Source organism: Theropithecus gelada, chromosome 12 (assembly GCF_003255815.1).
Source record: "Theropithecus gelada isolate Dixy chromosome 12, Tgel_1.0, whole genome shotgun sequence".
NCBI classification, from domain to species: domain Eukaryota; kingdom Metazoa; phylum Chordata; class Mammalia; order Primates; family Cercopithecidae; genus Theropithecus; species Theropithecus gelada.
In genome coordinates this window covers 50,666,953-50,678,045 of record NC_037680.1, presented here as the reverse complement: position 1 = coordinate 50,678,045, position 11,093 = coordinate 50,666,953, and the positions used below count along the sequence as shown (strand labels likewise).

The 11,093-nt window shown below is 43.0% G+C and overlaps 2 pseudogenes across 1 annotated transcript; one reads left to right on the top strand and one right to left on the bottom strand.

Annotated features, from left to right (window-relative positions):
- Nucleotides 1–1,997: 1,997 nt before the first annotated feature.
- Nucleotides 1,998–3,014, bottom strand: LOC112636278 (annotated as a pseudogene). The gene has a single exon (XR_003122158.1). The product of XR_003122158.1 is annotated as a 40S ribosomal protein SA-like (transcript).
- Nucleotides 3,015–9,008: 5,994 nt separating this feature from the next.
- LOC112635846 lies at nt 9,009–10,653 on the top strand (annotated as a pseudogene).
- The last annotated feature ends 440 nt before the right edge of the window (nt 10,654–11,093 follow it).

The window sequence follows — 11,093 nt, the reverse complement described above, 5'->3', positions numbered from 1 at the left end:
ACGTACTCAGCTGACTGCTTATAAGCACATGCACGGGAGAAAAAGACACATGGAAAGAACTACTCATAAGAAGCTCGTGTGGGGCCAGGAATAGTGCCAATTCCCCCAACCAGACTTGAAAACCTCGTAATTCATGAGGTATTAGGGTAGAGTACTCAGAAGGCTCTTGCCTCCATAGTGGGGGAAAGTTAGCCCTAGATTAAATGTTACTCTGATCTCACCTAATGAGGCTTAAAAGCAAGAACCGAAAGGATCAAACTTTTTCCAGGTTAACTTAGTTGCATCTCAGAACAAAGCTCAAGGATGTTTACAGGTATATAAAAATATCCAGCACCCAACAAAGTAAAATTTATAATGTGTGACATTTAATTTAAGAAAAGACAACTCTAAGGCATGCAAAGAAGCAGGAAAATTGTAAGGAGAAAAAAAATCAATCAATCAAAACTGCATAAAATAGACATAGATGATAGCATTAGTAGACAAGGGCCGGACGTGGTGGCTCACACCTGTAACTCTAGTACTTTGGGAGGATAATACAGGCAGATCCCTTGAGCCCAGGAGTTTGAGACCAGCCTGGGCAACACGGTGAAACCCCGTCTCTACAAAAAAATGCAAAAATTAGCCAAGTGTGATGGCACATGCCTGTAGTCCCTGAGGTGAGAGAATCACCTGAGCCTGAGGAGGTTGAGGCTGCAGTGAGCTAAGATCGCATTACTACACTCTATCACGGGTAAGACCCTGTGTCAAAAAAAAAAAAGTAGACAAGGACATTAAAACAGCAATTATAAATGTATTCCTTATATCTCAAAATCTAGAGTAATAGTTTTCAGTAGAAATGTGATTCTCCATCCCTGGTGACATTTGGCAATGTCTGGAGACAGTTTGGTTGTCACAATTTGGGGGTAGAGGTGCCACTGGCATAATGTGGGTAGAATCCAGGGATGTTGCTAAACATTCTTCATGCACAGGAACAGCCCCCCACGACAAAAAATTATCTAGCCCAAATTGTCAGAAGTGCTGAGGTTGAGAAACTCTGATCTAGAGGAATGATTGAATATGTTAAGTAAAGACATAGGAAATATGAAAAAGATACAAATTGAACTTTTGCAGATAAAAATGACAATGACTGAGATTAAAAATACACTGGATAGGATCAATAACAGGTTAGACATTGCAGAAAAACATGAGTGAACTTTAAAACATGCAATATAAGCCATGCAAAATGAAACTCAAAATATAAGTCTGGGGTATAAGAAAAAAGAAACAGATCATCAGTAAACTGTGGGACAACGTCAAGTGGCCTAACATATATGTTGTTGGAGTGCTGAAGAAAAGGGGTGACGGAAAAAAAATCTCGAAAGAAATAAAAGCCATGACATTTACAAATTTGATAAAAGCTATAAACCAACAGATCCAAGAAGCTCAACAAACCACAAGCACAAGAAATGTGAAGAAAACTACACCAAGGCAAAATCATAATCAAGTCACTTAAAATAAATTATAAATAAAAAATATTAAAAGCAGCCAGAGGGCTGGGTGTGGTGGCTCACACCTGTAATCCCAGCACTTTGGGAGGCTGAGGTGGGCAGATGACCCGAGGTAAGGAGTTCAAGACCAACCTGACCAACAGGGTGAAACGCTGTCTTTACCAAAAATGCAAAAATTAGCTGGGTGTGATGGTGGGCGCCTGTAATCCCAGTTACTCGGGAGGTTGAGGCACAAGAATTGCTTGAACCCGGGAGGCGGAGGTTGCAGTGAGCCGAGACCACACCACTGCACTCCAGCCTGGGAGTGAGACTCCATCTCAAAAAAAAAAAAAAAAAAAAAAAAAAAGGAAAAAGCAGCCAGAGGAGAAAGAAGATATGATGTGTACAGAAGAACGGAGATAATGATGACAGAACATTTCTGTCAGACAAGGCAAACAAAAGAAAATAGTGGAACAACATCTTTAAAGTACTTAAAGAGAAAAAGCTGTCCACCTAAATTTTTTTTTTTTTTTTTTAGAAACTGATGTTTATTTTCCATCAACCATTTTTCCATGTTACTTAAGAGCCCATGCAAGAACAGCTTAAGACCATTCAGTGGTTGCTCCTACCCATTCAGTGGCCTGAGCAGTGGGAGGTGCTCACCAGTCTCCCGTGGCAGGCTGAGCACTCCAGTCTTCAGTAGGGAGCTGCTGAATAGGCACAGAGGTCACCTGCCACCTCAGACCAGTCTGCACCCTCAGGCTGAGTAGCGGAGAACTCAGGAGCTGGCACAGTCTGTTCACCCTGAAATTCCTCCTTGGTCACTGCCTTTTCAGCAGCAGCCTGCTCTTCTTTTTCAATCTCTTCAGCATCTCTGTAGAAGTAGAGCTCAGGCATGACCTCCCACGGGTGTTCACGGGAAATGGTGCCATGCATGTGCAGAACTTCCTGAGCCAGCATCTGCCACATCAAACCCACTGAGTGAGCTCCCTTGTTGTTGCGTGGAATGGCAATGTCCACATAGTGCAGAGGAGAATCTGTGTTACACAGAGCAATGGTAGGTAGGTTAACATAAGATGCCTCCATGAGAGGCTGGTGGTCAGCCCTGGGGTCAGTAACCACAAGAAGCCGTGGCTCCTGGAAGGCTGCCTGGATCTGGTTAGTGAAGGTTCCAGGAGTGAAGCGGCCAGCAACTGGAGTGGCTCCAGTGGCGGCAGCAAACTTCAGCACGGTCCTCTGGCCAGTATTCCTGGAAGATATAACACTGACATCAGCAGGGTTTTCAATGACAACAATGGCACGAGCTGCCAGCAGAAGCTTCTCCCAGGTCCTCTTCAGATTTATGATGTAGATGCCATCACTTTTCATTTTATAGATGTATTGTTCCATCTGGAAGTCAAGATTGGTGCCACCTAAGTGGGTTCCTGCTGCAAGGAACTTAAGGACATCCTCCTCCTTCATTTGCAGGACATCAAGGGCTCCGGACATTGTGGAAGTTTCACTTTAAGTTACGACGGGAATCCACAATAACGCCGTATGGACCCCTCTGTAGGTAGCACAGAAAAGCCTAAAATTGTGTATTAAGATATCTTTTAAGCCAGGCATGGTTGTGCATGCCTGTAGTCCCAGCTATCCAGGAGGCTGACGTAGGAGGATCACTTGAGCCCAGGAATTTGAGTTCAGCCTGGGCAACATAGTTAGACCCCATCTCTAAATAAATAAATATATCTTAAAAATGAAGCCAAAAGACCGGGTGCGGTGGCTCAAGCCTGTAATCCCAACACTTTGGGAGGCCGAGACGGGCGGGTCACGAGGTCAGGCGATCGAGACCATCCTGGCTAACACGGTGAAACCCCATCTCTACTAAAATATACAAAAAACTAGCCGGGCGAGGGAGCAGGTGCCTGTAGTCCCAGCTACTCGGGAGGCTGAGGTAGGAGAATGGCATAAACCCGGGAGGCGGAGCTTACAGTGAGCTGAGATCCAGCCACTGCACTCCAGCTTGGGTGACAGAGTGAGACTCCGTCAAAAAAAAAAAAAAAAAAAAAGACAAAATAGAGACCTTTTTAGATATTAAAAAGCTGAAAGGACTCACCAGCATATCCACATTACAGAAAATACTAAAGGAAATCTTTTAGGCAGAAAGAACGTTGGAAATATAAATCTTCCTAAAGGAACAAAGAGCATTGAAAATGGTAACTATGTAGGTAAATATATACAACTTTTATCTTATTATTTCAATATTTTGAAAAGATAAGCTGGGCACAGTGGCTCAGACCTGTAATCCCAGCACTTTGGGAGGCTGAGGCAGGTGGATCACGAGGTCAGGAGTTTGAGACCATCCTGGCTAACACGGTGAAACCATGTCTCTACTAAAAATACAAAAAATTAGCTGGGCTGGTGGCACTCACCTGTAGTCCCAGCTACTCAGGAGGCTGAGGCAGGAGAATCACTTGAACCCGGGAGGCGGAGCTTGCAGTGAGCCGAGATTGCGCCATTGCACTCCAGCTTGAGCAACAGAGACTCCATCTCAAAAAAAAAAAAAAAAAAAAAAAAAGAAGATAATTGCCTAGCCAGAGAAATCAGGCAAGAGAAAGAAATAAAGGGCATCCAAGTTGCGAGGGAGAATGTCAAAGTCAAATTGTCCCTGTTGCAAATGACATGGTCTTATATATAGAAAACCCTAAAAGTTCCACCAAAAACTCTTAGAATTGATAAAAAAAAATTTAGTAACGTTACAGGATACAAAATCAACATACAAAAATCAGTAGCACTTTTATACATCAACAGTGAGCAAGCAGAAGAAGGAATCAAGAAAGCAATCTAACTTATAATAGCTACCAAAAAAAATTCATAGGAATAAATTTAACAAAGAAGGTGAAAGCTAAAGACCTTTCTCTATAAACTACAGGAAAACTATAAAACACTGATGAAAGAAATTGAAAAGGACACACTCAAAAATGGAAAGATATCCCATATTCATGTTTCCAATATTCTTGGAAGAATATTGTGAAAATGACCATACTACTAAAAGTGATCTACAGATTTAATACCATCCCTATCAAAATATTAATGACACTATTCACAGAAATAGAAAAACAACAATCTTAAAATTTCTATGGAACCACAAAAAGCCCTGAATGGCCAAAGCAATCATGAGCAAAAAGAACAAAATTGGAGGCATCACACTACTGGACTTCAAACTATATTACAGAGCTATAGTAACAAAACAGCATGGCACTGGCACAAAAACAGGCACATAGATGAATGGGACAGAATAGAGAGCCCAAAAATAAATCCACATACTTGTAGTTAGCTTAGTTTCAACAAAGATGCCAAGAACATTTATTGGGGAAGGGGCAGTCTTTTCAATAAATGGTGCTGGAAAACTGAGTATTTGTATGTGAAAAAATAAAACTAGACCCCTCTCTCTCACCATATTAAAAAAAAAAAATGCCAGGCACGGTGGCTCACGCCTATAATCCCAGCACTTTGGGAGGCCGAGGTGGGTGGATCACCTGAAATCGGGAGTTCAAGACCAGTCTCACCAACATGGAGAAACCCCATCTCTACTAAAAATACAAAATCAGCCAGGCATGTGGCACCTGCCTGGAATCCCAGCTACTCAGGAGGCTGAGGCAGGAGAATCACTTGAATCCGGGAGGCAGATGTTGCAGTGAGCCAAGACCATGCCATTGCACTCCAGCCTGGGCAAAAATAATGAAACTCTGTCTCAAAAAAACCCAAACAAACAAACCCCAAAATGGATTAAAGATTTAAATGTAGGCTGGGTGCAGTGGCTTATGCTTGTAATCCCAGAACTTTGGGAGGCCGAGGCAGGTGGATCACTTGAGGACAGGAGTTCAAGACCAGCCTGATCAACATGGTGAAACCCTGTCTGTACTAAAAATACAAAAAAAATTAGCCGGGCATGATGGTGGGCGCCTGTAATGCCAGCTACTCAGGAGGCTGAGTCAGGAGAATTGCTCAAACTCAGGAGGCAGAGGTTGCAGCGAGCCGAGATCACGCCATTGCAACTGCAATCCAGCCTGGGCAACAAGAGTGAAACTCCGTTTCAAAAAAAAAAAAAAAAAGATTTAAATGTAAGACCAAAAACTATAAAGATAGGAGAAATGTTTCAGGATATTGGCCTGCTCAAAGATTTTTATGGAAAAATCCTCATAAGTATAGGCAATAAAGGCCAAAACAGACAAATGGAATTCTGTCAAATGAAAAAGCTTCTGCACAGCAAAGAAAACAATGAACAGAGTGAAGAGACAACTTACAGAATGGCAGAAAATATTTGCAAGCTATTTATCCAACCAGGGATTAATAGCCAGAATATACAAAGAACTCAAACAACTTAACAGCAACAACAACAACAACAACAACAAAAATTTAAAAATAGGCAAATGAGCTGAATTGATATATCTCATACAAGAAGATATACAAATGGCCCACAGGTATATGAAAAAATGTTCAACATTACTAATCATCAGAGAAATGCAAATCAAAACCAAAGTAAGTTCTCTCACCCCAGTTGGAAAGGCTATTATTAAAAACAAAAAAACAAAAACAAAAAAATACCCGACAAATGCTTGTAAGGAGGTGGAGAAAGGACACCTCACCTTTTTTTTTTTTTTTTGAGATGGAGTCTCGCTCTGTCGCCCAGGCTGCAGTGCAGTGGCATGCTCTCAGCTCACTGCAAGCTCCGCTTCCTGGGTTCACGCCATTCTCCTGCCTCAGCCTCCCAAGTAGTTGGGACTACAGGCGCCCACCACAACGCCCGGCTAACTTTTTTTGTATTTTTAGTAGAGACGGGGTTTCACCGTGTTAGCCAGGATGATCTCGATCTCCTGACCTCATGATCCACCTGCCTTGGCCTCCCAAAGTTCTGGGATTACAGGCGTGAGCCACCACGCCCGGCGAGAAAGGAGAACTCTTATGCCCTGTTGGTAGCCATATAAATTAGCAGTCATTATGGAAAACATTATGGAGGTTCCTCAAAAAACTAACAATAGGCCAGGCACAGTGGTTCATGCCTGTAATCCCAGAAGTTTGAGAGGCCGAGGCAGGTGGATCACTTGAGGTCAGGAGTTCAAGACCAGCCTGGTCAAAATGGTGAAACCCCATCTCTACTAAAAATACAAAAAATTAGCCAGGCGTGGTGGCGGATGCCTGTGATTCCAGCTACCCAAGAGGCTGAGGCAGGAGAATCGCTTGAACCCAGGAGGCAGAGGTTGCAGTGCGCCAAGATGGCGCCACTGCACTCCAGCCTGGGCAACAGAGCGAGATGCCGTCTCAAAAACAAAAACAAAACAAAACAAAACCCCCTAAAAATAGAACTACCATATATGATCCATATGATCCAGCAATCCCACATCTAGGTATATATCCAAAGGAAAGGACATTGATATGTCAGAGAGATATCTGCACTCCCATGTTTTACTGCAACAGTATTCACAATAGTTAAGACATGGAATCCACCTAGATACCCATCAACAGATGAATGGATAAAGAAAGCATGGTACAGGCGGGGCGCAGTGGCTCACGCCTGTAATCCCAGCACTTTGGGAGGCTGAGGCGGGCAGATCACCTGAGGTCAGGAGTTCGAGACCAGCCTGACCAACATGGAGAAACCCCATCTCTACTAAAAATGCAAAATTAGCCAGCCATGGTGGCAGGTGCCTGTAATCCCAGCTACTCAGGAGGCTGAAGCAGGAGAATCGCTTGAACCTGGGAGGTGGAGGTTGCAGTGGGCCGAGATTGGGCCACGGCACTCCAGCCTGGTGACAAGGTGAGACTCCGTCTCATATAAAAATAAAAATAAATAAAGCATGGTATAGGGCCAGGGGCGGTGGCTTATGCCTGTAATCCTAGTACTTTGGGAGGCTGAGGCAGGTGGATCACCTGAGGTCAGCAGTTTGAGAGCAGCCTGGCCAACATGGTGAAACCCCATCTCTACTAAAAATACAAAAACTTAGCCGCGCGTGGTGGTGGATGCCTGTAATCCCAGCTGCTCGGAGCCTGAGGCAGGAGAATCACTTGAATCTGGGAGGCGAAGGCTTCAGTGAGCCAAGATCGGACCACTGCACTCCAGCCTGGGCAACAACAGCAAAACTCTGTCTCAAAAAAAAAAAAAAAAAAAAAAAAAGAAGAAGAAAGAAAGCATGGTATATATGCACAATGGAATACTGCCATAACAAGTTAAAGAATTCTGTCATTCACAGCAACCTGAATGAACTTGGAGGACGTTAGGTTAAGTGAAATAATCCAGACACAGAAAGATAAATACTGTATGTTTTTCCTCATATGTGGAAGCTACAAAGTTGATCTCTTAGAGGTAGAAAGTAGAATAGTGGTTACTAGAGGCAGAGATGGGTAGGTGGGGAGGGGAAGATAAGCAAAAGTTGGTTAACAGAAGTAAAATTACAACTAGGTAGGAGGAATAATTCCTGGTGTTCTGTAACACTACAGGGAGACTGTAATTAACAATGATTTATTGTATATTTTCAAATAGTTACAAGAGCAGATTTTGAATGTTCCCAAAACAAAGAAATGATAGATATTTGAAGTGATGGATACGCTAACTACCTGGTAATTATACATTGTATACATGTATCTAAATATCACACTGAACCTCATAAATATGTACAATTACTATGTGTCCATTTAAAATAATAATAAAAGCAAAGAAAACCCAAAATAAAAAAGATGATTGTTTAAACAAAAGTAATAATGGAGTATGAGGTTTACAGCATATATGGAAGTAAAATGTGAGACACCAATAGGACAAAGCATTGGTTTGTTTGGAGGGGAGGCTAAGGGGGTTCGGCCTTCCCCAGGATCTCTACCTGTGACTGAATAGTACACTAAACTCAGTAGGAGTATTATAACACCTGTCTGGCCTAGAGGCCAAGTCAATTTTCCAATTTGGTAGTTATAAAACCAAGCCATTTTTGTTTGTTTGTTTTGTTTGTTTTTTCCTAAAGAAAACAAAAAGAGCTAGGAACAGTGGTTCACACCTATAATCCCAGTGCTTTGGGGGGCCAAGGTGGGAGGATCGCTTGAAGGCAGGAGTTGGAGACTCACTTTGTGCCAACGTTGCATCGAACAACTGAATTGCCTAACATTTTCATTGATTTGATGAATTGTTTGGATATTGCATAGATACAGGATTTAAAATAAATTCTTTCTTTAAAAATTGAGTGGCCAGGTGCAGCGGCTCCCACCCGTAATCCCAGTGTTTTGCGAGGCCAAGGCAGGAGGATCACTTGAGGCCAGGAGTTTGAGACTACAGTGAGCTATGATCGCACCACTGTACTCCAGCCTAGGTGACAGAGCAAGATCGTGTCTCTAAAAAAGAAAGAAGACAGAAGGGAACCGAGCCCTCAGTTTGGTGGTGTTGGTATTGGCTGGGCTGAGGACAGCCCAGAACTCCAGGGTGCTAGCCTTTTAGCCACAAAAAAATTCCATTTCACCCAAGGACCAGAACCCATCGAAAAGATCTGCATTCCCCACAGGTAATTTCATGCTCCCAAAATGGGACATAACATGATCATATTTGACATTCTGTTTCAGAGCCTTGTGGGAAAATTGTGTCAAGAAGCACAAGTTTGGCAGAAGAAGGAGGCAGAAAGTCTTGAGAAGAATGCATCGGAAAAGACAAATGAGGGGTGAACCCTCAAGGCCAAGTGCAGGAGGAAAGGCATCTCCCAGGCTGAGTACTGGCTGGGAGAATGGCTTCATAGACATTCACAGCATGCAGCTTCTGGAAAAGATAGAAAGGAAGGCTCTCACAAGGCAGAGTTCACTTCCCAAGGACAGAGGCAAATGGAGCAGTGCATTTGTGTTTGGACTTTCTGGGGAGCACTGGATGGAGCTGCCAGATTTGTTGAAGGAGCAGACGCACCTGAGAGAATGGCAGGTATGCGACACCCCGATTCAAATCACTCCTACATATATCGAGCTGTTTCAAATGATGAGAATTCAGGATCTGCCAAAGAAACAAATCTCACATTTTCCAGCTAAAATCAGTTGTTTGAAGAACTTGAAATAACTCAATGTGAGTTTCAACTATCTGAAGAGCATTTCTCCAGAGCTGGGAGACTGAAATCCAGAGGGACTGGATTGTTCTGGAAATCTAGAATTCACAGAGCTGCCTTTTGAATTAAGTAATTGGAAGCTAGTTGCATTTGTAGGTATCTCAGCAAACAACTTTTCCAGTGTCCCAATCTGTGTCCTGAGGATGTCTATTTGCAGTGGTTGGATATCAGCAACAATAACCTCACTGACCTGCCACAAGATAGAGACAGGCTGGGAGAGCTGCAGGGCTTTCTCTTGTATAAAGCAAGTTGACCTACCTTCCTTACCCCTTGCTTAACCTGAAGAAGTGCACTTTGTTAGTCGTCAATGGGGACCACTTAGTGGAGCTTTCAACTGCCCTTTGTGACTCCTCCACACCTTTAAAATTTGTGAGCATTACAAACAATCCCCTCCACCTTTTTTTTTTTTTTTTTGACAGAGTCTTTCTCTGTCACCAAGGCTTGAGTGCAGTGGCACGATCTCAGCTCACTGCAACCTCCACCTCCTGAGTTCCAGTGATTCTTCCACCTCAGCCTCCTGAGTAGTTGGGACCAGAGGTGTGCACCACCACACCCAGCTAATTTTTGTATTTTTAGTAGAGACAGGGTTTTGCCATGTTGGCCAGGCCAGTCTCGAACTCCTGGGCTCAAGGGATCCGCCCACCTCGGCCTCTCAAAGTGTTAGAAATACAAGTGTGAGCCTTGATAAAGAATTTATGAGGCTGGGTGCGGTGGTTAATGCCTGTAATCCCAGTACTTTGGGAAGCCAAGGTGGGTGGATCGTGTGAGGTCAGGAGTTTGAGACCAGCTTGGCCAACATAGTGAGACCCTCGTCTCTACTAAAAATACAAAAATTAGTGGGGCGTGATGGCACGCGCCTGTAATCCCAGCTACTCCGGAGGCTGAGGTAGGACAATCACTTGAACCGAGAAGGCAAAGGTTGTAGGGAGCCGAGATTGTGCCTCCACACTCCAGTCCAGGTGACAGAGTGAGGCTCTGTCTCAAAAGAAACAAGAATGTATGAAAGCCTATACTGAAGATCTTAAGGAAAGAGAATCTTCCCAAGCTGTACCACCAAAGGGTCTTTTAGCCTTCAACTTTGATATTATCCATCAGAAGACAGCAAAGTCTCACTATTCTGTGGAGCTTTCAGTTTTTGTGTTATGGGTCATGTCATGTAGGAAGAATGGCTTGTGCTTAAGGACAAAGTCTAGAAACTATCATAGTGGTTAAGACAAGTGATTTTCAAATGTCAAATATATGAATACCTCCCTCCAAAAAAAATTTTAAAAAAAGTAAAAATAAATGAGGCTACATTATTTGGCCTTAAAAGATGTCAAGCCTAGAAATTGTAAAAATTTCTTAGGCTCTTAGGATAAAATACTGAGAGAGGAACTAATTATGGTCTGGAGTTTCATTGGCTGTTAAAACCTATGGAATGTTGTCTGGCTCCTAGTGCTTTTGTGTGGTATTCTAATGTATGATTTTGCTTTTGAAACTGTTGGGAAGGTTGGAGGTCAACTGAATTGTTTATTCAAAGTCA